General features: G+C 46.7%; 1 long non-coding RNA gene across 1 annotated transcript; it reads right to left on the bottom strand.

Annotated features, from left to right (window-relative positions):
* Nucleotides 1-3,039: 3,039 nt before the first annotated feature.
* On the bottom strand, nucleotides 3,040-22,380 carry LOC119374120 (uncharacterized). Its single transcript, XR_005180097.2, has 3 exons — nucleotides 22,270-22,380; nucleotides 17,180-17,218; nucleotides 3,040-3,607 (listed from the first exon to the last, which is right to left on the bottom strand). It is a non-coding gene; the product is annotated as an uncharacterized LOC119374120 (long non-coding RNA).
* Between the last annotated feature and the right edge of the window lie 1,345 nt (nucleotides 22,381-23,725).

Raw genomic sequence — 23,725 nt, 5'->3', positions numbered from 1 at the left:
CATCCTTCTTCGTGATTTTGTTCAGGCGACAATAATCGACGCAAAAACGTAGGGTTCCATCCTTCTTCCTTACTAACACTACGGGAGACCCCCTCGGACTCTTCGACGGCTGGATGATGGCATCGCGTAGCATTTCATCGACTAGTTCCTTAACGGCCTCCCGGTGTCGCGTCGGAACCCGGTAGGGACTCCGATGGAGTGTTCGTGCATTTTGTTCCGTTATGATACGGTGTTTAGCATGGGGCGTTTGCCTGACCCGCGATGACGACGAGAAACAGTCCTTGTATTCCTTCAGAAGGCATCGGAGCTGTTGTTGTTGCCGAGCGGGAAGGCTTGGGTTTACGTGGAAGGATGCCTCAGGCATTGGGGTCGTCGTTGTAGCTTCGTGAGAAACTAAAAAGGCAAACCCATCGCTGACAGCCAAGATTTCTTCAATGTACGCAATCGTCGTGCCCTTGCTCAGGTGTCTGTATTCTTGGCTGAAATTCGTTACCATCCCGCTTCCTTTTCCTTCATGCAGCCGAGCACTGCCTCTGGTGACGCACATGTGACGGTCTAGCAGCACACGCTGGTCGCTCTCGATGGCACCTTCTATGTCTTCAGCCGTTAGGGTGCCGACGGGAATTATGACGCTGGATCTAGGTGAAATGGTGATTTGATCCTCAAGCACGTACGGGGCATGTTGACATGGGTTCGTATCCGGGGGTGTCGCTTTCTCCGACGATTGTTATCGACTTGGTTCTTAGGTTGATGACGGCGCCGTGACGGTTTAAGAAGCCCATGCCAAGTATGGCATCACTGGAGCAATGTTGCAAGATTACGAAGCTCGCAGGATAAGTGTGGTTATTGATGGTGACTCTTGCTGTGCAGACTCCGGACGGCGTTAATAGATGGCCTCCAGCGGTCCGGATTTCGGGGCCTTCCCAAGCAGTCGTAACTTTCTTCAACTTTGCGGCGAACGGCCGACTGATGACGGAATAGACGGCTCCAGTATCGACGAGAGCAGTCACGTTGTGGCCGTCGATCAGAACTTCGAGGTCACTAGTTCGTCGCTTAGCGTTGCTGTTAGGTCGTGGCGTCGCATCACGGCTGCGTCGGTTTGTTCCACTGCATATATGTCGCGTCGTGAGATCCTCTTTGGTGCCCGAGCCTTCGTCATCAGGGCGTCGTCTGGTTCGCGTCGTGTTCTGCAGGTCTCGTGGCGTTGTCGTCTTCGGAGGCCGCGGATAATCTTTGGCATTTCGTCGTACAGCAACCGCACCTCTATCGGTTGCTGCCCTTAGTTTTCCGGATACGGGCTAGGTGAACGGCCCCGGGTTGGGAAAGTGTATGGTCGGCGTTGGGGAGGGACGTGGCAGCCTAGCAACGGCGATCGGGAACGTCGTCGTTCTTGCCACTGTGTTCCGGTAAGGTAGTCGTCGATGTCGCGAGGCCGTTCGCCTGGCCGCGGGCGCGGCGCGTTGACGGCGAATCCGCGTAGCCACATCTGTCGGTACTTGCAGCGGCGGTACGTGTGGCCGGCTTCAGCGCAATTGTAGCAGAGCGGGCGGTTGTCAGGGGCGCGCCAAACGTCGGTCTTCCTTCGTGCGCAGCGCTGGCCGACAGGAGGACGGTAGGGCGTCTGCCTACGGTACTGCGGCGGTTTGGCGTCTTGGCGTGGGCGTGGAGGAGGAGAATGACGGCGGGCTGCAGCGTCATAGCTTATAGCTTGCGGCTGCGGCTCTGCTAGCTGAGGCGTGCCCAGTGACTGCTGGATCTCCTTGCGCACGACGTCGGCGATGGAATCTACTTCAGGTTGCGGTAAAGGTAGAATTTTTCGCAACTCCTCTTGTACGATTGCTCGGATAGTCTCGCGCAAGTCCTGGGAGCCGAGGGCATGAACAGCTGCGATGTCGTTAAATGCGTGGGGATTGTACTGCCGGGTGCACATTTCGAGCGTTATCTCAATGGTTGTTGCTTCCGCGAGGAATTTTTCTATGGTCTTGGATGCGTTTCTGATCAGTCCCACGAACAGCTCCTGCTTCATTCCTCGCATGAGGAAGCGAACTTTCTTCTCCTCGGGCATGTCAGGGTCTGCGTGGCGGAACAGTCTCGTCATTTCTTCTGTGAAGAGTGCCCCGTTCTCGTTTGGCAGCTGCACGCGGGTTTCGAGCAGACCCTCGGCCCTCTCCTTGCGGATGACGCTGGTGAATGCTGCCAGGAACCTGGCGCGGAAAACGTCCCATGTTTTCAGGGTTCGCTCTTGGTTCTTGAACCATGTTATAGCTGCGTCCTCCAAGGCGAAGAAGACATGCCGTGGCTTGTCTTCACTGGTCCAGAAATTGAAAAGGGCGACTCGGTCGTAGGCTTCGAGCCAGCTTTCCGGGTCTTCGAACGACGATCCGCGGAAGGTTGGCGGCTACTTGGGCTGCCGAAGAAGGATCGGAGCAGGACGCACGGGGTCGGTCATCGTCGCTGAGGTCGATGTTGGGATCTGCGGCTGCCTGGAATTTTTGGGAAGAAGCCCATGCTCTGGCTGCAGTCCCTTCTCCCTGCGGCTTGTTCGACGATCCAGGTTTTCCTTGCCGTCATCCTCATCGCGTCTTGGACATGGCTCAGCGCCCCGCGGTGGCGTCCGGATCATGAAGCAGCACCTCCACCAAGCGTCACGTGGTCATGACGTCGACGAAAGCAGCAGAGAGCACGTCAGAGATGAAACTCTTATTTGGCCGAACTTGCGGCCGGGAGACTGGAAGTCAAAGTAAAGCAATACACTGATAGCGGCGAACAGAGCGTCGACCGTCGATCAACGGACAAGCGGTGAAGCGCGTCGGCATTTATACATGTGCCCTCGAATATTCCAGCGTTATCGCTGGTTGTCGCGCAAGTTCTAGAATAACCTGGAGTGTTCGCGTCTGGCACGCAATCTTAACAAAACGATCTACGATTATCGCGAAGCATCTCGAACAATCAGGCGCGGTTTGCGCTGAACGTTGCTGATAGTCCTTGTGCGCGAAAACCGAATACAACAAAAGTGATCATAAGAAACGCACGTGGCAATATGTGCCATTTATTTGACCCATCTTACCTCATAAGCATACCACGATGTATTCAAAAATTTAGATTTCAAAGTATTAGCTTCCGTATACACATACTGTTATTCGCATAGCGTTTGGTATAGAGCAATAATGCATTTTTTATTAATCCGAGTCCAAAGGCTTCGCCACAGCCAGCCGTTCGGAATGAAGTTCTCAAATCAGTTTTGGATATCTCTGTTTCGAAATACAATTGAATTGTCAATGCTTTTGTCAACCAAAATAAACTGTATTTTACATGAGCGCATCATTACGCCCTTACTGCATCCTTCACCCGCGGTAAATCTTGACAACGGCGTCATATTGTCGTAGAGAACCAATTTATTGGAACGTATGTTTCTTCCAACATACGTAACATACGCGACTAGCGCTGATTGCCAAAGACAAGGCAATGCATGCTGAATGGCACGCCACCCTTGTCGGAAATCCGTTGCAGTTTCTGGCAAATCCGCCTGCATGACACCTGCCACGCCGGAAGTAGTACGTGCCTAGAGATCTTAGTCCCAACCTTGAAGTCGGGTTGCATCTGCATGCTGCAACGTACAGAAAAGCAAACAAACGGCTGCATAAATAACAAACACAAAGATCTGGAATTAAATATTGATCACATAAATTAGAGCATATGAGCAGCACAAATGCGCTATTCATGGTCACTACATTCGGTATAAAGACATAGAGCTTGGTGTCATGCGCGTAAGCCGCCGACGCAACGCATTTGAGGTTAAAAATGCAAATTACACATGTTTAACAATCCTAAATGTGTGTTTCAGCGTACAGGTATAGGAAATACGATCCAAAGAAGTAAAAAAAATTGGCCGCTATGTCAAAGCGAGCAGTGTGAAAGAAACAAATAGGAATGTTAGAGGAAGTAAGGCCGGTAGTTTACGGCTTTAGCTCTCTGAAAAATGCGCATCCCCCGCCGTAACCACGCATCCCCCGCTCCGGAACGAAGCCCTTCAGGCATCTATCGCGTGATACAGATGGGTGGCGCATTTCAGCTCTCCTAGTGCTGTGATTTTGGTTAGCGTCAGTGCTCTTTCACTCTCGCATTATATATACACGCGCGCAGGGTGATTTAGCGAACTGGATTTATACGAAACATGACGGTGGCGGAAAAAGTCTGCCTGGAGTGTCCGTGAATTTGCAGAATGCTCACACTGTCATTTATGCATTCACCTAAGACGACTCGGAGGCGAACGCCATCTTTTTTCCCCTCTCAGTCGATGCAATGAACGACCTACCGAAAGCTTCCTGCACCTAACGCGGTTTTGCACATCCTTCAGGACTGGAGGCACCACACCTGGTTTCGCACTGCGTGCACTGTGGCGGACACGCCTTTGAGCAAGCTACGATGATTTTGCTGACGTCATCATATGAGGTTACGTCACGTGGCGTCACAGTGACGCCATGATAACGTGAAATGTTTTGGCGGTCTGTGATGTCATGGTAAGCCTCTACAGGCTTACATAGAGGGTTCAACTTGAATTGAGGAGGACGCAGCGAGCAATGGAAAAGAAAATAACAGTGTAACCTTAAGAGACTACAAGAGAGCAGATCCAAAAAACGGCAGGAAGTGGAAGATGGAAGCTTGCGATGAAAAAATTGGCCGCGTATCTGCGTGCTTCGCTGCAAATGTCGTCTAAAGACGATAGAAGAGGCGCTGTGTGAGATATGAACGCCATCTGGCAATACGTCGGGAAACGTGAATGCTGTGTTGCGGGCTGGTAGTCCCGGCGCAGCAGAAACCAACGCGACCGGCGGGGACGCCAGCCAGCCCGAACACGCGGTTTGGCGCGAAGCGCCGACGCAGAAGAAACGTCCGCACTCAACGAGTACTCTCCACACACTCTTTTATATTCACGTCGCCTGGGTAAAGCAGGAATGCCAGAGCGGCGCCCCATGGCACTCGTACAGTGCAATACTGAACTGAAACCGAAACACAACAGTGGCTCGCGCAGAGGGCACGGAAGTAGCCAAGTTTAAGAAACTAGGGCAGGGGGGTGAAACTTCGCGGTTTTTCTGTCCCGCGACCGCAGCGATCCTAATGTTTGGGGGCTGTACTACATACGAACATGAATGAACGTTGTTGTTGCATTTTATATTAATTACCAGGTTATTTATTAACTCCGGAGTTTTTAATACGCAAGCGAACCTAAAGGTTGCAGTTCGAGATTGCGAAAATACGAGCGCCACCCGGAGTGGAAAACGGGAACTGCGCCGTCCTATCTCTCACGGCGAAAAGGGGGCGTTTCTTGTGGCGTGCCCATGTGTGCTATGGCCTACGGTGTCCCAAAGGCCGCTTTTACCACCGTAAGGTTTGTTTCAAGGAAACCTTTCCAAGCTTCAGCGAAACAGACGCATGAATGGATTCGCGCCGTTATCACAAATCGTGCTGTGCTGAGGGTGTCGAAATTCTTCACGCCACACCGGCATAAAGTTCTTTAGGATCCCGGCGGAAGAAAGGTACGATCTGCATGCTGCTCTCTTTGTTTTTCTACGCTTGCACGGCATATCAGCATGCGGTTGCAGCAATAGCGTAAAATATTCAAGCTGTGCTTTTACTCTATGAATGGTATGTTTAGGCAATAAATCATTCAAACAAACTCTGCTCTTTATTCGTGTCTAATTTGTGTGTAGACGTAAACAAAAACAAAGTCTTACTTGGAATAAGTGGTGCAAAAATAGGTGGATGGGTAAACCTTCATCCAACAGAACACAACGATTGCCGTTTTGATCTTGTGGCGGGTTGCGCAACAGGAGCAAGGTCGCGCGCTCGCCATCTGAATACCTTCCACTCGCTCAATTTGGCTTGCTGGTGTATCCCAATTGAATTTGCTGCTAAATCGCCCCCCCCCACCACTCCAATCCTCAGTCCTCATCAAGATGGCGTCCCCCAGTGCGTGTCAGCAGTGCGCCGCCATGTTTTAGTACCGCCCCCAAACACCAGGTGTTCGTCCGGCGCTGCCAGCGAATATCGCGTTCCATGGATGGTATAGGAAGTTTCACCCCCCTGACTAGGGTCTCTAGAGCCAAGTTTAAGCGCAGCTTAAGAAACTAGGGTCTCTAGAATTACGTATCTATGTATTTTCTATTAAAGGAACACACCACCTAATACTTACCTAGTGTTGTTGAGCCTCAGATATGCGTAATGTTTGCTTTTTGATCAACCATGTACACAAGTATGAACCTAGTGAGCCGTTCACGATGGCTAGCCCTTGTGCAAGTGGTTCAACTTTGGCCGAGTGGCTGAATCGAGGGACGTGCCGACAAACAGAAAGACAGACAGAAAGAAAGACCAAAATTTCTGCGTTTAGGTTCCCCAAGACTATCGTCTTTAAAAATTCGTAAACAGGGGGTGGGTGCTCGAGGCGCCGTTTCGACACGTGGACTTCTCTTTTTCAAGGCTGGAACTGCTTTCCTTAGCGCTCGTGTGTAAACTTCGTGCCCTCTCCACCTCAAGGGAGAAGGAGAGGGCAACTGCCAAAGTTGGGGTGGGGGAGAGGGCGCTGTGAGGAAGTCGGTGAGTGAGAAGGAAGAAAAAAAAACAAAAAAAACAAAAGAAAAAGAGACCGGGGCAAGGGGTATACGTTTCGCTGAATAATGATTGTCAGTGGAAGCAATTGGCACTTAACATTACTAGGATTGAAATGCCTAGAAGAAGGGCTTATATCTCATTGGTTTTCGCTGTGTGAGTACCATACCGAATGGATTCAAAAGCTCCCTTAGAAACGTTAATGCCTGATGGCTGGCGTGTATTGAACATATGAATAAGGTATTACCCAGTGTATTTTCAGTCTCACAGGAAATTTGACTGAAGTATCTAAAGTTTGAAATCGTCAAAGTTGTGACCTGAGAGAGCAGAGTGGGTCAGGGAACAAACAGCTGTTAAGGAAATCTTAGTCAAAACCAAGAAGAATAAGAAATGGGCAGGGAATGTAGCGCTTAGTCAACGTAACCGCTCGTCATTATGAGTAACTCACTGGATTTCAAGAGAAGGCAAACGCGCGCGAGGGCGACAATAAACGAGGTGGGTAAATGAGGTGGGGAGAAGCGAGGTGGGTTTGCGGCTATAACGTGGTCAGCAGAAAGCACAGGACCGGGTTGATTGACAGACGATTGATGATGCGTTTGTCCTGTAGCGCGCGTAGTGAGACTGATGATGATGTCATGGTAACCTCATACGGTAACGTCACAAGGCAATGATAATTTCTTCCATCACTAGTGTTGTTCCCGACGCCGTGGTACGCCTTTGATCAATTTTCGCGTTGGATGAGGCATCTCAGTGTTTGCGCCTCAATAACAGTGAGTGCACCACCCTCGCGTGCACTACGTCCCTCCTCATTGCGCCGTTTGGTTACAACAATTAAGAAAGCACGTAAACGAGTGAGCTGCGCGGCTGCTTAGTCCACTTTCTCTTTACCGCGTTCACGTGAGCAGAAAAAAACATGGCTGATTCCTCTGTGATAGGAATCGATATACCACGAAATTGAAACGTGTCTTCACAGACGTAGTTGAGCGTTTGTTGTGCATTCGTTCGCCCCAGGAGCGAAGAAATGAATGCCACAGCAACACATTTCAATGTGACGTGAAGAACGTCAAGCTGCTCGATATGTGCAGCGCGCTGCTCAAGCAGAAAGGACGCCGGAACATACAGAGGATGAGCTCGAACTAATTCTCACAGTTGTAACTTATTTCTGTGTGAGCAGCGCGCGCCTTTCACAAAAGCGGCCGCTGCAGTAAGCGAAGCGACCTTCGTGCTCTCAACGCAAACTTTCTGTGACAGCACAAGACGTACAAACCATCGCCATTACGAGATAAGTAAACTACTGGGAGACGAAAGAGACGCCACATGCCATCGTTGTTCGTTTTCGAAAGACTGATGTTTATTGCGATGAGAATGCCAGTGGTAAGAGTACCGGACTACATGATTGCCAGAGGGCTAATGAAAAACAAGCTGGTGTTATGTGTTAGGAGATTTCACATACTCCCCCTGATGAGCCTTAGCTCATCCACGTAAAGATTCCAGAGGATACAAAAGTTGCACTGGTCATCGGATCACAGTCTCACTTGGTATGCGCACTATACAGGCCCTGATCCACCCGTCACGCCTGAGTAACGCCTTGGCGACCACTCCCATCTTCCATAGTTGCCGTCGCGATAGATTCTCGTAGACAAGCACCACCGTGCCCTCTTTGATGGCGTTCGACGAGATCGGTACGTAGAAATGTGCGCTACGCAGACTGTTCAGGCATTCCTTCTGCCATCTTTGCCTGAATTGATGTGTTATTCTTTTTCGGTATTTCCAACTCTTTTCAAGGTTGCTCGGCCGTGGCGTAGCATCTTCGGAATTCGATGTGGGCAGTGACGTCAGACGCTTGCCAACAAAAAATGAGAAGGGGGTCAGAAGTTCCACTTCGGTGGCTTCTGCAGACATATGTCAGGGGCCTAGAATTGATGACTGCTTCAATTTCGGTTAGGATCGTCGCAATTTCCTCAAAAGCGCAGTAACTGTTTCCCAAAACATTCTTGAGAGATGGCTTTACAGATCGTACCAATCTTTCCCAAAAGCCGCCCCACCACGGGACTCTTTCGGCGATGAAGTTCCACTGGTTGCGATGTTCAGCGACACGAGCTGTCATTAAAGGTAAAGATGGAGCACATTTGCCGGCCCACTGCAATTCCCACAAGTTTGTGCCGTATCTGCATAAAATCCAGATTCTGAGCAGAAGCAGGCAGACCACTGCTCGAGAACTGTTGGAACCTTTCACATAAAAGCACGAGGTTTATCATGCATTAGTGACACTTCATTGTTCCTTTCGCAGGCAGAGAGCAGGTTCTCGCATCGCAGGTTGTGATTAAGATAGTATCTGATTGTTGTGAGCCTGCCCTTTTGCGCATGTCTATACCTATGTATTGCATTGGACAAAACGTTATCTGTTCGATGTTTACCTTGCTTTCCGCGCATGCCTTTGCAGATACTACTGCAGTAAATTTGGAATAAATAGTCGGAAGTTTGCGCTCCCCTTAACCCTTCTCTTGTGTTTTCTTTGCGCAAAATAGCCACATCCGTGGCTTCTGCAAGGATGATCAGCAAAATAATTTAGATCTTTCCCACGTATGGTTATATGCAACCTTCGTAGGTCACGTGACGCTCGTTGAAAGGTTTTTGCGTTTTCTGAGCAAATAGCTCGACACACTCCTCGTCTTGCCACAAATCTTCTGAACGCCTTGAGAAAGCTGTCGATTCACATGTCTTGCCAATTCAAGGTGTATCGCTCTTATGACCGCACATGTAAAGAGGAGAATGTAAGACTTCTTGTTTCTGCCCTGATCTTTTGTGTAGAGCGGGCCAACAAAATCTATGCCTGGCACCTCGAAAGGCAACGCCTTTGTTACTCTCTCAGGAGGCAAAGGAGCCGCTACTTCATTGGCGGCTCTGCAGTTGAAGCGCTCACAGGTCACGCATCTTTTCAGCGTCGTTTTTACTACCTGCCTGTCCTCCATTATTCAGAACAGTAATTTTAGGTCTGTAAGCGTTTCTAGAGGTCCAGCATGTAAAAGGAGCCTGTGCGTTCATTCAATTAATAGGTCAATATAAGGATCATTCGGCGGGATCACAGTCGGATGCCTGTTGTCGTAAGGCATTTTGGCATTTCTTAGGCGTCCCCAAACTCTCAATACTCCGTGACTGTCTAGGAATACATTCAGATCACGTAATGGTGAGCCCTTCGGTATTCTTGTTGAGTGAAAAATGCACTGAAGCTCTTCGGGAAAAGCCTCACGTTGCACCACTCAGATCAGGCATATCTGAGCTTTGATTATTTGTTCGGCGGTCAGAAATCCCTGCTTTTTCTCGATGGGATACCTGTAGTCGTGCACAAATTGCTGCATCCATGCGACAACTCTGATCAGTTTAGTCAAGGAAATAAAATGCTTAAAAAGCAAGGCTGATGTTTCCACCGACTGCGCAACTCTGTGAACGTGAACTGGCTTTCTTTCTTCTTCCGCTGTTAGGTCTTCACAGACGGTTTCGCTGCGTGGCCAATCAGCAGAGGGCTGGGACAGCCATGAAGGTCTATGTCACCATCACCAAACCGTAGTTCTTTTGAGCACTTGAGTCGAAAGTGCTCGTGTTAAGCGGCCATGTGCATTTTCTGCACCTGGGCAGTGGTTCCATTGGTCTGGATCTGTGTGCCGTTGGATGTCCATCACTCGGTTAGTCACGAAAGCTTTTCGCTGCCTTACAGAGCCCCAGACCCAGTGAAGTGCGATGGTTGAATCCGTCCACAGAAACCACTCTTCCACTTGTAGTGTAAATGATCGGGCCAGGTAGTCTTTCAGTCGGGCACACATTAGCATGCCCATCAATTGAAGTCTTGGAAAGGAAAGATTCTCTACTGGGGCTACTCTCATTTTCGACAAGATCAAATTTGCATTTGCAATGCTAACTCGACAAACCCGCAAGTATGCAACCGCTCCTTATGCCTTGGGGCTTGCATCTGCAAATATATCAATCTCTATTTTGTGATATCAAGCACTGACACAACGGCTTCGAACGGTTACCGCAGTTAAATGATACAGTGCAGTGTACCATTGTTTCCACACTGCTTGCACCTCTTCAAGCAATGGTGCATCCCAGCCTAGCGCCTAGTTCCCAGAGTTCTTGAAAGATCAATTTCGCAGTCACAGTGACTGGGAAAAGCAGACCTAAGGGATCGAAAATACGCGCTGATTCTTGAAGAATAAATTTTTGGTGTGGCAGTTTCGGTCAAGGAAATCTAAGATAGGTTCTATAGAAAAGGCAAGGTGGTCCTATTCCTTATTTCATACAAATCCTAACACACGCGTAGTACTGCTTGTGGGGCCCTTCACTGTGTTCTTGGGACATCCAGTTCCTTCATTCTGAAATAACTCCTGCAACGTTTTGGAATTTGAGTTCCACTTTCGAAGGGACATGCCTGCCCCTTTCACAATGCCGAGTGCTTCTCGATAGAATTCTTCAGCTGCTCCTTCCGTGTCAGCACCTGAAATGACGTCGTCGACGTAGAAGCTCTCGACCAGTGTTCGTGCTGTGCTCGTGCAGTTGTCCATCATACCGAGATGGTGACGTATCGTGGCAGTAAGCAGAAATGGGCTACTGGTCACTCCGAAAGGGATTCGTGTCATCCTGCACACTTCAAGTGTCGGATTTGGATTTTTCTTAGTGGGTACTTCTCCATACTAGAGGAAGCGTACGACATCTCTATCTTTCTTGGTCAGTGATATCTGTAAAAACGTTTTTTCGATATCTGCATTGGGTCCGATGCGGCGCGTTCTGAAACTGAGCATGACATTTAAGATCTTTGGGTTTAACATCGGTCCTGAATCCAGAGCTTCATTCAGTGACACGCACTCGGTGTCGCTCGACGACGCATCAAAGACAACTCTCATGCTAGTTGACAGGCTAGCAGGGTGCAACACAGCTCGGTGGGGTATGTAATACAATCTGTTCTCAATGCTTACTGCGTTTTTTGGAAGCCGCTCGGTGAATCATTGTTCAAGATACTGACGTATGGCCTCGTCGTACTTCGTCAGCATTGCCACATCTTTCAATAATTTCTGTGTGAGGCTGGCCAAACGTTTCTTTGCAACTCCCACGTTGTCAGCAAGACGAAAATCTACAGGCTTCCACAGAAGAGCTACTGCGTATCTTCCATTGGGAAACACAACGGAGGACTCAAAAGCAGTATGAACTTCTTCGTGCTCTTGATTATGTGGAACTTGGTCCACAATGCCCATGCTTTCGAGCTCCCAGAAAGATTTGTGCTGAGTTGTCAATGCACAGTTGTTTTCCGCTACAACGGCTTGAAGGACAGCTACCGTTGCTCTGGTGTTGCTGTACGGCACTGTGCCCTGCAGTGTCCACCCGAAGTGTGTTTTATTTGCAACTAGGCCACCCTGAAGGTTCTGCACTTCGCCTGTCACTAGACTCCAATAGTAGTCAGTGCGAATCGCCAATCAGTATACCAGCATGTTTGCGTACAGCGCGAATATGGACGAAGACGGAAAGAACAGAAGGGACACGGACGAGCGCCGAATCTCAACTGAAAAGATTTACTTGAAGAACACGTGGACGTAAAAGCAGAACAGTTATCAACACTGCGCAGAAGTGTAAAAAAAACCGATGGAAACATAACAGCGAAGCACCTAACGGCACACGCGCTAAGAAGATATCCGAACTCCTTGTAAGAAAGAGACAACGATGCCTCACATACGCATGCGTCACCCATTCGGTTGATATGAAAGGCCTCTGCCACTTCTCTAGTAGTCTGGGAACTATGTTTTGACAATATCTTTCCATCGGCAAAGACAGGTGTGCAGCCACACGTGTTGCAATGCGGTACCAGATGGCGTCGACAAAATGGCGTCGTCCTAGTGATAGACGAAGACCTCATCATAAGCTGTGGAAAAGCGTGTGAATCATTCCTAGAAGCGCGATCGGGGCAACGCGCAGGCCAAATGGCTTCATTCCGGACAGCTAGAGCCCATGAAAAGTAATGGAGGCATTCTTCTCACCGCCCACGCCACGTACGACGCTACACCATAACAGAAGGGTAGGTCAATCGAGCAGACTCAGCTCGAACCGTTAACGCTACGAAGAACACGACTGATGTGGCCGCTTATGTGGCAGTTGTCTGCACAGAAACACCACATAATGTATTTGCTTTTAAGTTAGACCAAAGTGAAAGCACACAGCCCCGAAAAACTCTAAAAACGGCTTTTGTGAACTTCTGGTCTACGTACAGTTGAAAAAGCTGGCGATGTGATGGTGACAAGCTGTAAGGCTATTTGAGAATCAGGGTCGTCTCGCTAGTATGTATTTTATGTTTCTCAATCGAGCTTTGACACAAAGTCAAATACTATTTCTCAAAGTAGCTAACGTGAAAGCGACCAACTCTGTATGATTAGGAGATCACGCATAAAGGAATAGTTTCTTTTGTATTGTTGTACACTCTCGGTGACGTGGCTGCGTTAGCGATTTGTGGGGCGGACAAGGCGGCCACGGGCAATTCAATTCAATACGATCACATACACAAACCATAAAATGGCGACAGTGTCTAAAGCAATTCCTTAAGTAAAGACCGAATCCGAAGTGTGTGAGAGCGATCGGCGCTTTCTACACCGTAATAGTTACAAAGGTGTAAGGAAAGTGGGGATGGCGCAATACCTAAAGGGACAATAAAGAGAAACAATGATCGGTTTAAGTGGATAAACTATGCTCTGAGAACTCTAATGCCGTTCATTTCGCCATCATAGCTTCAATAATAGAGGAGAAAATGAAGTTCAAAGTTTTATTTTCAAATTTCGCGGCCAAATCTTCCTGCGTAACGTCACGGATTTCAGATCGCTTTTATTGTATTTTGGCGCCATTGGCTCAACAAATTTAGCTCAAAGTTGGCATGTTAAGTCTATGGCCTCCTCAGAGGACATTGCACTTCGTATTTACCGATTACAAACTACGTAGCCTATAGTAGGTGCCACCAAAACGTGTGACGTCATGGCGCATGGTGTGGAAACTTCAACGTGGCGTCGACACCCACATTTCTCGCTTAGAAAGCGTTTTGTCGCTTACTAAGCGTCTTCTCGCAGCAAGCGTGGTGTGCTTGGTATCGTGAAAGAATACTTTACTGATATGGCAAAAAGCATTTTGCTCTTTAGTGTCCCTTTAAGCGGTGCCTCTGTCGAGTTGGTATCTACACGTTGACAAAGGATGGGGGCGCCTAGAATGATCGAGACACAATATTACATTTGAGTCAGGTGAAGCAAGATTCCATTTGAACCAGGCAGGAGAGATCTTTCGGAGCGCCACGTTGGTGGCCGACTTGTCTTTCCGAAAGATCACGATGCTTCTGCGTGCGCTTATGCCAAAATCTAAGATAAACTAATAAATTAGATAAACTAATAATAACTAATAAAACTAATAAGATAAACTAGTAAATGAAAAGAGCAATCCGATGTTACGGAGAGGCAGAAGGTGGCAGTGGCGAGAAGGAATGACGAGTCCCGTAAATCGTTCTATTCAGCACGCTTCTATCTCGCAATCAATTAATTAAATTCAACGTTCTCGGTGGCTCAAAAAACACCCAAGATAACCCGGCTATGTTAATGCGATCGGCTGTGCCGAAGACATGGTTCAAACAACAAAAACAGTGTATTGTTATGTTAACATAGTGGAGCTCTCGCTGGAGTTCACCGCTTACATTGTACCCAAAAGTTCCAACAAAGTTTCACACGAAACACAAGCCCTGTCGACGAAAAATCCATGTGGCCGAACGAAGCGAACTGAGGAGAGGCGTTAGATGTAACAGAACATCGCAAATGGGACTGAAGTTGACCATAATAATAATCTTACCAGTTTACCAAGTATAGACGCGCAAAAGAAAAGTGGTCGAGCGATTTGCGGAATTGTACGCTCTGCGAACGATGGATCTTTTTCTGAATTTTTTCTTATTGTAATCTGGCAGGCGTTAGTCATTCTAGTGGTGGACTGGTTGCGAGGCAGGCGTCCAGCCCCACACAGGGAAGCGCCTTTCACGCCGACAAAGTGCGGAGATTTGAATAATGAAAAATAATAGAGGCAAACGCGTGTATTAATTCTATCACGTGTATATGGGCCCTCCGGAACGTAAATGTGTCATGCGCGGAAAAACAAATTTCTGCAGTGCTTCGCAGTTGCTGAGGAGTAACACGTCCAGCGTGATTTAAAAAAGGCCTCTCTTTTTAGAGGAGAGCTGTGAAGGCATTCGTTATGCCGCGTGACTTGGCCTGAGAACTATAATCACCATCACCCGACACACGCTCTCTTTGTCCTCTTCATGTCCTCTTCATGTGTGCGGCGTGGAATGCAATTACTTAGATGGGCGAGAGAACGATTACAGGGAGAGAAAAAAAGAATTAGGAAGAGAAAAGAGAAGAAAACGAAAAACATAAACGAAAAGATAAAAGATCAGAGAATGAGTACAGCGACAGAGAGGAAGAAAGAGATGGAAAAGGAGAGAAACTGAAGAATGCGATGACTGAAAGCGAGGAAGGAGAGAAAAAGATAGAAACACAGTCCCGGGAGCCAATACACGCAGATAGAAAGAGATGGAAAGAAAGAGAGAAAAATTAAAAACGACAGACCAAGCGTAGCCACATATAGCACAATATATTAAGATAATGGGGTGGGAAATGAAAGTGAGGGTAAGGAAGAGAGAAATGGTGGTGCGAGAGGGTAAAGCATAGGCTTGTACAGTATACTGGAGCAAGGGGTGAAAAATGAATTCACGGTGAGGAGGAGGGCAAGGAAGACGATACCGCCACCACATCAAATGCTTTTTTTCGATCTACGCTCCACTAGTGCGCAGCTGCCCAATTTGTTTGCAGCCCAGTTCTCACTTTGCGTTTTTTTATCCCGTCAAGGACGAGCAGAAAACGAAGGAGACTCTGAACATGGTAATGAGTACATATAGTCAAAGAGTGCAGCATGGTCGCCTTTAATTTAATAGCCATGCTTCATGGACGCGCCGAGGCATGGACGAACTAGTAAAAGACGGAGAACGCCTACCTGAGTGCCGTTCGCAGAGCTAAAAAACCTTTTTTTAGTGTTGACCTGCCCTAGCTACTTACTCGCAATCCTCGACAGCCCTGGCCCGTTGTAAATCCCCAGGAAACTTCTTCTATCAGCAGAACAACTTCAGAAGGCGCAACAGCAACAGATTCCGAGTGCTTTGATATCTTCAATGTAGCATTTTTTGTGTCACTTCAGGCATCCCCCAAGGTGTCCTTCTTCATGCCACTTCAGGCGTCTCCCAAGGCTAAGTCTCAGGACCACTTATATATATATATATATATATATATATATATATAAATGACCTACCACATCATGTATCTTGTCCCATTCACATGTTGGTTGACGACTGTGTGATTTATCATACTGTAACCAACATTTCAGAACAACAATATCTGCAAAACAACTTCATAAAGTGCATGACTGGTGCCCCCCTTGGCAAGTGGCTCTAAACCCTAACATATGCAAATTTGTTTCAGTTTCCCGTAGTCGTAATCCATTCCTTTCTAACACAATCGCAAACGTCCCCGTCGAATCAATTCAAACGTATAAGTACTTAGGCATAACTCTATCCCACGACCTTTCCTGGATTGCGCATGCGACTAACTTCATTTCATCAGCAAACAAGAACTTAGGCTTTATGAAACGTCATCTCCGTCATGCGCCGCAAAAGTCAAACTACTCGCGTACAGATCATTTGTCAGGCCACAACTTGAATATGCCGCTGCCATCTGGAACTCTCACGAAGCATATATCATCAATGCATTTGAATCAGTTAAGAATTCGCCACAAGGTTCATCCATTCTTCACATTAATATAACGTCAGCATTTCCCTCTTAAAGGCAGAATCAAGCATGCCATACCTCGTTTTTTGTCGTCGTGTTGCCACGCTCTCTTTTTTTTTACAAATTATTTACAGCTCGCTAAACCGCCCACCTTACATCACTCCATCAGCACACCAGCCATCAACAGCAGGTTACCCGTGTTCGCACACGAACCGTAACATTTCAAGCCTCATATTTTCCTTGGGCTGCCAGAGAATGGAACGAGCTGCCTCACCGTGCTGCTGCCATCACAAGTCATTATGAATTTCTGGACATTATGCAAACATGTATCACACCACAAAACCTGCTTTTCTTGTACAAACATGCTACCCACGCCTTATGTAATAACCCTAATGGGGTCTTTAATGTATTAAAATAAAATGACATGAAATGAAACAAAAATTGTACAGAGTTTGATGCAAAGTATTCCGCCACTAGACAAAAGCTCCTTCTCCATCTGGCTACCCTACTGCCACATTCCGTCCCGGAATGCCTACGTGTATCACGTACTAATCTATAATTATTAAGTTGGAATTTAATTATTCATGTCAGTGACATTTTACTGCATAATAGCCGAAGAACACGGCGTCAGAGACTATTACTTCAAGACTGTAATTCAAAGAATGTTTTGGTATAGTATTTCAAAGGCAGCTTAAAGAGCCTTAGACTGAAAATTAGAAATAAACACCTACCGTCTCGATATCGACATGGACCCAGCAATCGGTCGCACACTGAAAAAGAACCAATTCACTGTAATATTAACCACCTTTCGTCGCAACAGAACACCTAAGCGCGTCCAAAAATGACAGATGGAGGTGATAACAGCAGAAGCGCCCATTTGTCTAGCGGGAATGCAATAACTTGATATCATATTTTAGCCGCGAAAGAGCACATACACAGAGCAAAGAAACTCAACGAGAGGACGGGAGGCTTTTGTGTGCTTCTTTGCTTTTTGTATGTGTTCTTTGACGGCTAAAATATGATATTAAGCACGTACCCACTAGGCCAAGGAACAGTCTTGTAAGAGCAATAACTTAGGTTGGTGAGATAACGAATATGGATGGGAAAGAAATAGAAAGGAACAGTAAGTAAGAAAGAAAAGATGGCATGAAAGAGAGGAACGAGAAAGCCAGAGAATATGTACACAGGGAGAAAGAGAGAAAAAGATTTTAAAAAGAGTGAAAGCAATAGACACACACAGACAGAAACACATGGAAAGAAACAGACAGAAAAAATGGGCCGCGTATCTGCGTGCTCCGCTGGAAATGCCGTGTAAAGACGATAGAGCAGGTGCTGCGTCTACGCTGCGTGAGATATGGACGCCATCTGGCAATACATCGAGAAACATGAGCTTGTGCAAAGGGTTTCCTTCCTCCGTGGCAGAGGGCGTTCGTCGGCGAGCATAGCATGGCATTTTCAGCGCAGCCACAGGTTAAGAAACTAGGGTTTTTGGTATTATGTATCTATGTATTTTCTAACAGAGGAACACGCCACCACCAGTCTTGCGACTTTGAGACCTCAGTCTTGCGACATTGAGACCTCCTTCTGTATTTGTATATAACACATGCAATTTATCACTTGTATTTCAATTTCAAAATAAAGTTCAATAAAGTTCAAAAAAAAAGCTTACGTAGTGATGTTTCGCCTCAGATATGCGTAATATTTACTTTTTGATCGACAAAGTTCAAAACTATGAACAGCAGTACCAGTTCAAGATGGGTGGGCGGTGAGCAAGTGGTTCAACTTTAGCCGGGTGGCTGAATCGGGTGACAGACAGGCAAACAGAAAGACAGACAGACAGACCAAAATTTCTGTGTTTAAGTTCCCCAAGAAAGAATATCATCTTTAAAAATAAAAAAAAGAGAGACCAATCATAGCCCGTATAGTACTGCATAGCAAAGAAAGAGGTGGGAAGTGAAAGGAGCGGTAATGAAGAGGGAAAAGATGGTGTCAAAGAGTAAAGCGTAGCATATGATCGTAGACTATAGTAGAGCAACGGGTGGAGAGGCAAGGGAATCCTTTAAAATTGAAGCATGGAGTCCCGGAAGGCGGTGTTTTAGTTTCTCGAATTGAAACTTACGCTCACTGAGAAACGTGTGTCCTGGGAGTATCACTCACACACATGTAAACCACGATTAACTTGTCATTCATCACATTCAAAACTGTTAAAGGAACGATCGCTGGGCAGTGCTTAGACAACACCCTTAAAAATCATGTGCTCATTCCATGGCAACTAGTTTCGCAAAACAAGTTCAGCGACTGAAGACAGCAGGCTATCCAGATGGTGTTCTGGTACCTGTAGCTGAGAGGAAGGTGAAAAAACAACCAAGGATTGAAAATCGTTCTCACGAAAGAAACAGAATCAGCAACGTTGTGCTTCCGTACAAGCGTCACGCGTCGCACCGCCTCGAGAGGATTGGAAGCCGAGAAAAAATCAGAGTGGCGCTTTCCGCGGTCGAGAAGCTGCAAAAACGTTAAAGAACGGAAATTGTTCTAAATCGTTTGGTTTGTGCAGGGTGGTAGCTATAAATAAAACCCAAGATGTCAGGGAGATAATTGAAGGTGACTTTATTACAAAGGGGGTCAGTCAGTGTCAGCGCACCTTCCATTATTTTATCATCTAAAGCAACACAGTTTCTCAGCATGTTCCCGTGATGCCGGCATTACAGTCTTGTGACGTTATGAAAGAAAGTATTCATATAATGCGGTTTTGTGAATAAATTATTGGTTGCAAGTAACCACTCAGGTTGTCATCACCTCCATCTGTCCTTGTTTGCGCGCGCTTAGGTGTTCTGGTATGCAAAATCAGCTCACCCAAAAATCAGTGCTTTTTTTCACAAATTTTCTTTCCCTGCATGAAAATACAATCCAGAAATTTTTGCGCATTACAACTTTTCTGCGTGTCGGCACAATTAAAAAATTAGGTTTACCTGTTCAGATTTTTCAGTAGAGAAATTATTTGTTACATACCCTAGAAATCGATTGCTTACGTTTTACTCGTTGCTTTGATTTTAGACAAACAAACGTCACTAAGAATTAATGTGTCATTTCATATGCGTTATGTTGTGTTCTCATCTAAGAGACATCCTATGAATATCGACATTCGAGGAAACGTGCTAAACAAATAGCCCAAGAGCATCAAGGGGCGCCAATCCTCGCTGTGAAGAGGTTGTGCAGTGAAGCTATTTTATCGCCTGATCTAATGTACCAATCTGACGTACACTTGAAGCATTGAGGAATCTACAAAACGCAATGATTTGCAGCAACACTAAATGCCCTGGACCATCATATTTACGCCTATGATGAAATATGATGAAATTGTACTGCTGGCTCTTACGGAGCAAGAAATGCATCGATTGCTCACAAAACAGTCGTCCCGCCACGTACGTTACATTAAGAAAGTTGTATCAATATATAAAGGACAATGACTATATCTTCCAAATATCCAAAGTGTCGGCTGAATTACCCATTAGCAGTGTTTACTCCAGTGACTGCAGCAAATGCTCGAAATATAAAAAGCAAGAATTGCGACCTGACTTCATAAGCATGAGAGTCTTTCCATCAATTGCCGTTACCATATTGCCCCACTTCTAAAATTCGAAAAACGTTTCAAGGGGGTATCTATCATTTCGTTTATTGCCAACTGGCAGATATTTCTCGCATAATTAATCAAAAAAATTGGAAGACATTTTTGCCAGCCGCGAAATAAGTATGATGCGCAACATCAATTATTGTTTACAGATCATCGATTATAAGGCGGTCAACGTGAAAAAAAACTGTTTCACCACAAGGGCAAAGACATTGATGCGATAGCAACAAATTCTAGTGTTGTACGAAGTAGGGCTAGCAGATTACTCTTTTGGATCTAGGATACCAACTCTTCAATGAGGGATGTCGGGTGGTGCAGGGGAGGGGGTGTACACTAACACAGATGGCCAGAGATATCAGTTTCCTTCGCTGGGCTTCCTTGCAGACTGGTCCGTAGATTCTTTACTGTTGGGTGCTCTTGAAGTGGTACTTCATCTGGCTATGTGCTGCTCGCAGCGCTTCCTCTTGCTGGAGAATTTACTCGTAAATGTGGCTAACGCCTCTCGCAACCACCGCTAGCCACCACAACATTGCTTCGTGCATGCGATTCGTGCTAAATTCGTGTTTGGTTGCGTGCTTCGCTGCAAATATCGTTGAAAGAAGATAGCCTTCTGCCGGCCGTACTACATGGGTCCTGGTCTCATCCACGGCCACCCGTAATGCTGTTTCCTGGGCCACTGCCAGGTGGTAGCACCATATCGTCGGTATATTGCTTTTTTGTGCATAGCGACACTTTTTCAGAGCAGCCTCAACAACACTAGGGTCTTTAGAATTATGTATCTATGTATTTTTCAGCAAATGAACACACCACGTAATACTTAGGTATTGATGTTTCTCCTCAGATATGCGTAATATTTGCTTTTTGACCCACAATGTTCACAAGTATGAACGCAGCTACCAGATCAAGATGGCTGGGCGTTTAGCAAGGGCTTAAACTATGGCCCGGTGGCTGAATCGTGTGACAGGCAGACAGACAGACTGATCAAAATTTCTGCGTTCAAGTATCCCAAGAAAGACTATCATCTTTAATATATTTAACTGGAGAGTCCGCAAGCTATCCAGAACATACAGCCATCCCCACAGGAACGGCAGGTGACTGGGGATGCTACATCAAAAGTCGGCACAGTCCTGCATCATACTGAACGGTTGGTAACCCTGCTTGGAGCGGATCTCACATAACTTTACAAAACACTGGTTTAGGGCACGGGTAGGCAATCTTATAAGACGGAGGGCCGAGTTGCGTGAAGCCGCACGGCGGGGACCGGACGGCACATCAAAGGGGGGGGAGGGGTCATTGCAGACAAGCAGAGAAAATTCGGCGAATTGACAATGCTGTCCAAAACTGGAATAAGCAGCATATTTATCCTCGGTACGGATATCACGAGGTTGGAAATTACAAACATAGTTTACAGTCAAAGAAAAAATAAACTCATTAAATACGATTCTTTCAAGCCGACTCGCAAATAAGTACATCAAGGTTGCTCGCCGACCTAAGCAGATGGTCGTCGAGAAATGCCAACTGGAAGAGATTTTTATTTCTTCCTGCTTAACGCCATTTCAGGTGAAGACTGCAACGGCAGCCTTCAGAATTTAAGTGGCAGGGGGAGGGGAGTCTTACGTGGTGCCGAGGGAGCCGCAAAATACTGCTCATCGGGCCGCAGGTTGTCGACACCTGGAATAGGGCAATGCCACTGATCCAGGGACCTAATCGCTTTTCGTGGTGTCCTTCCTCTAAGCGCGAAGTAGCCATTCAGAGCAGAGCATGTTTACGAGCCGTCTCCAGATGTCCGTGGAGAAGCTCGGGCGCCAGCGCACGCGACCGCACCCTTACAAGCAAAGTACGCCGTTGCTGCTAGAGCGACGCAGCCGCTCCCCAGTGGCGCTCCTTCAAGCTCATTCCCATGCCGTTTCCTGTCTGCTTGAGCCATCGATGCCAGCCCTTGCACGTTGGGCGAGGTTAACGCATGTGCATAGTGCTTGCGCGCGACTCGTAATACGTAGAACAGACGATGCGCGGAGCAATGTTAGATATTTGTATACGGACCATGACGGCGGCGGCAGGAACCCACCGAGAGTGTCCATATAATTTTTATCACAATAAAACATAAAGTAGCAACAAAATCGTAAGGTTGAAGCATGAACATTTCATATTTCCGCAAAGTTGTGATACGCAAGGGAAGGGGAAAAAGCATACCTATCTGCCTTTCCTCCACAACTAGAGAACCATGTGCTTCTTGTAGGAAAAATAACGCAGCGGGCAGCATGATTATGAGGAATGTGTGACCAGACACCATTTTTTGCTGCCGATGTTCTGGAAAACAAGTGTATATATTAAGTGGCACGCTTATATTAATGCCCCAACTCGTTGACAATCTAGCTCAAAGCGGGAACCTCCCAACACACTCTGTCTTTCCTCGCGTTCTTGCATGCATTTGCTCAGCCTTCTGGTGTATTGTAACTCAAGTCTTGCCTTTAAAACGTGCTTAACGTCTCACATTGTATCCTTCTGTGAGTGATGACAAAATGTGGTGGCATTTTAATGCACACACGTTTATTATTAATGGTGAAAAGTTTTAACTATTGCAGTGGAAGCAGAAGATACACTCTAAATAATGCGGTAATGAAATATAATTCACCCAGCACTATTTTTATTGATTACTCTTTCATGCAGGATTGTGGTATTGGTAGTTGAGCCAAGATTGATACACGCGTGGTCAAATGGGCGCCTCATTCATTCCTTATAACTTGACTTGACTTCTCTCGGCAACTTGTTTTAACAGCGAAGCGCTTCTAGCTCGGCGTAATGTCGTGCCCAAGAACTGTCATCTTCTTGAAAGGGTAGGGGCCTCAAAAATTGGGCAAATGACAGGCGGCATGCAGCAAGGGGTGAGAAAAAAATATAAAGAAAGAGCGAGAATGAAAGAGATAGAAAAAATAGAAAGGCACAAATTGTTGGCGAACAAGATACCCTCACCAGGCGGAGGGATTCGAACCCGCGTACGCAGGTTCCCAAGCCAAGCATCTTAAAGAGACACTAAAGAGCAAAACTATTTTTCTCATATTAGGAAAGTACTATATCAAAATGTCAAAAGCACCACGCTTGCTGCGAGAAGACGCTTAGTAAGCGAGGAAACGCGGAAAATCAAAATGTGGGTGGCGACGGCACCTAGAAGTTTCCGCACCCTTCGCCGTGACGTCAGATGTTTTGACGGCGCCTACTAGGGACTACGTAGTTCCTAATCGGTAAAAATGAAGTACACTGTCCTCTGAGGGTGCCATAGACTTAACATACATAGTTTGGGGTAATTTTGTTCAGCCAATGGTGCCAAAATACGATAAACACATTTTGATATCCATGACGTCAAGCGGGGCGAATTCGGCGCGAACTTCTAAAATAAAACTTTGAACATGATTTTCTCCTCCATAAATAAACCTATGATGGCGAAATTAACAACATTACAGTTCTCAGAGCACAATTCGATCTAAACCAATTCATGGTTTCTGTTTAGTGTCCCTTTAAACTCTCGGCTGCCTAGCCACGCTGAGAGAACATAGCCTGCTATAGTATCGTATAGCAAGGGTCTAGAAAGAGAATGAGGCTTAAGAGTCCATGTTACGGTGAGGAGGAGGGAAAGGAGGATGGGAGAAAG

Source organism: Rhipicephalus sanguineus, chromosome 11, assembly GCF_013339695.2.
Source record: "Rhipicephalus sanguineus isolate Rsan-2018 chromosome 11, BIME_Rsan_1.4, whole genome shotgun sequence".
In the NCBI taxonomy this organism is placed as follows: Eukaryota; Metazoa; Arthropoda; class Arachnida; order Ixodida; family Ixodidae; genus Rhipicephalus; species Rhipicephalus sanguineus.
Note: the sequence above shows the minus strand (reverse complement) of the source record. Positions and strands in the feature narration are given on the sequence as shown.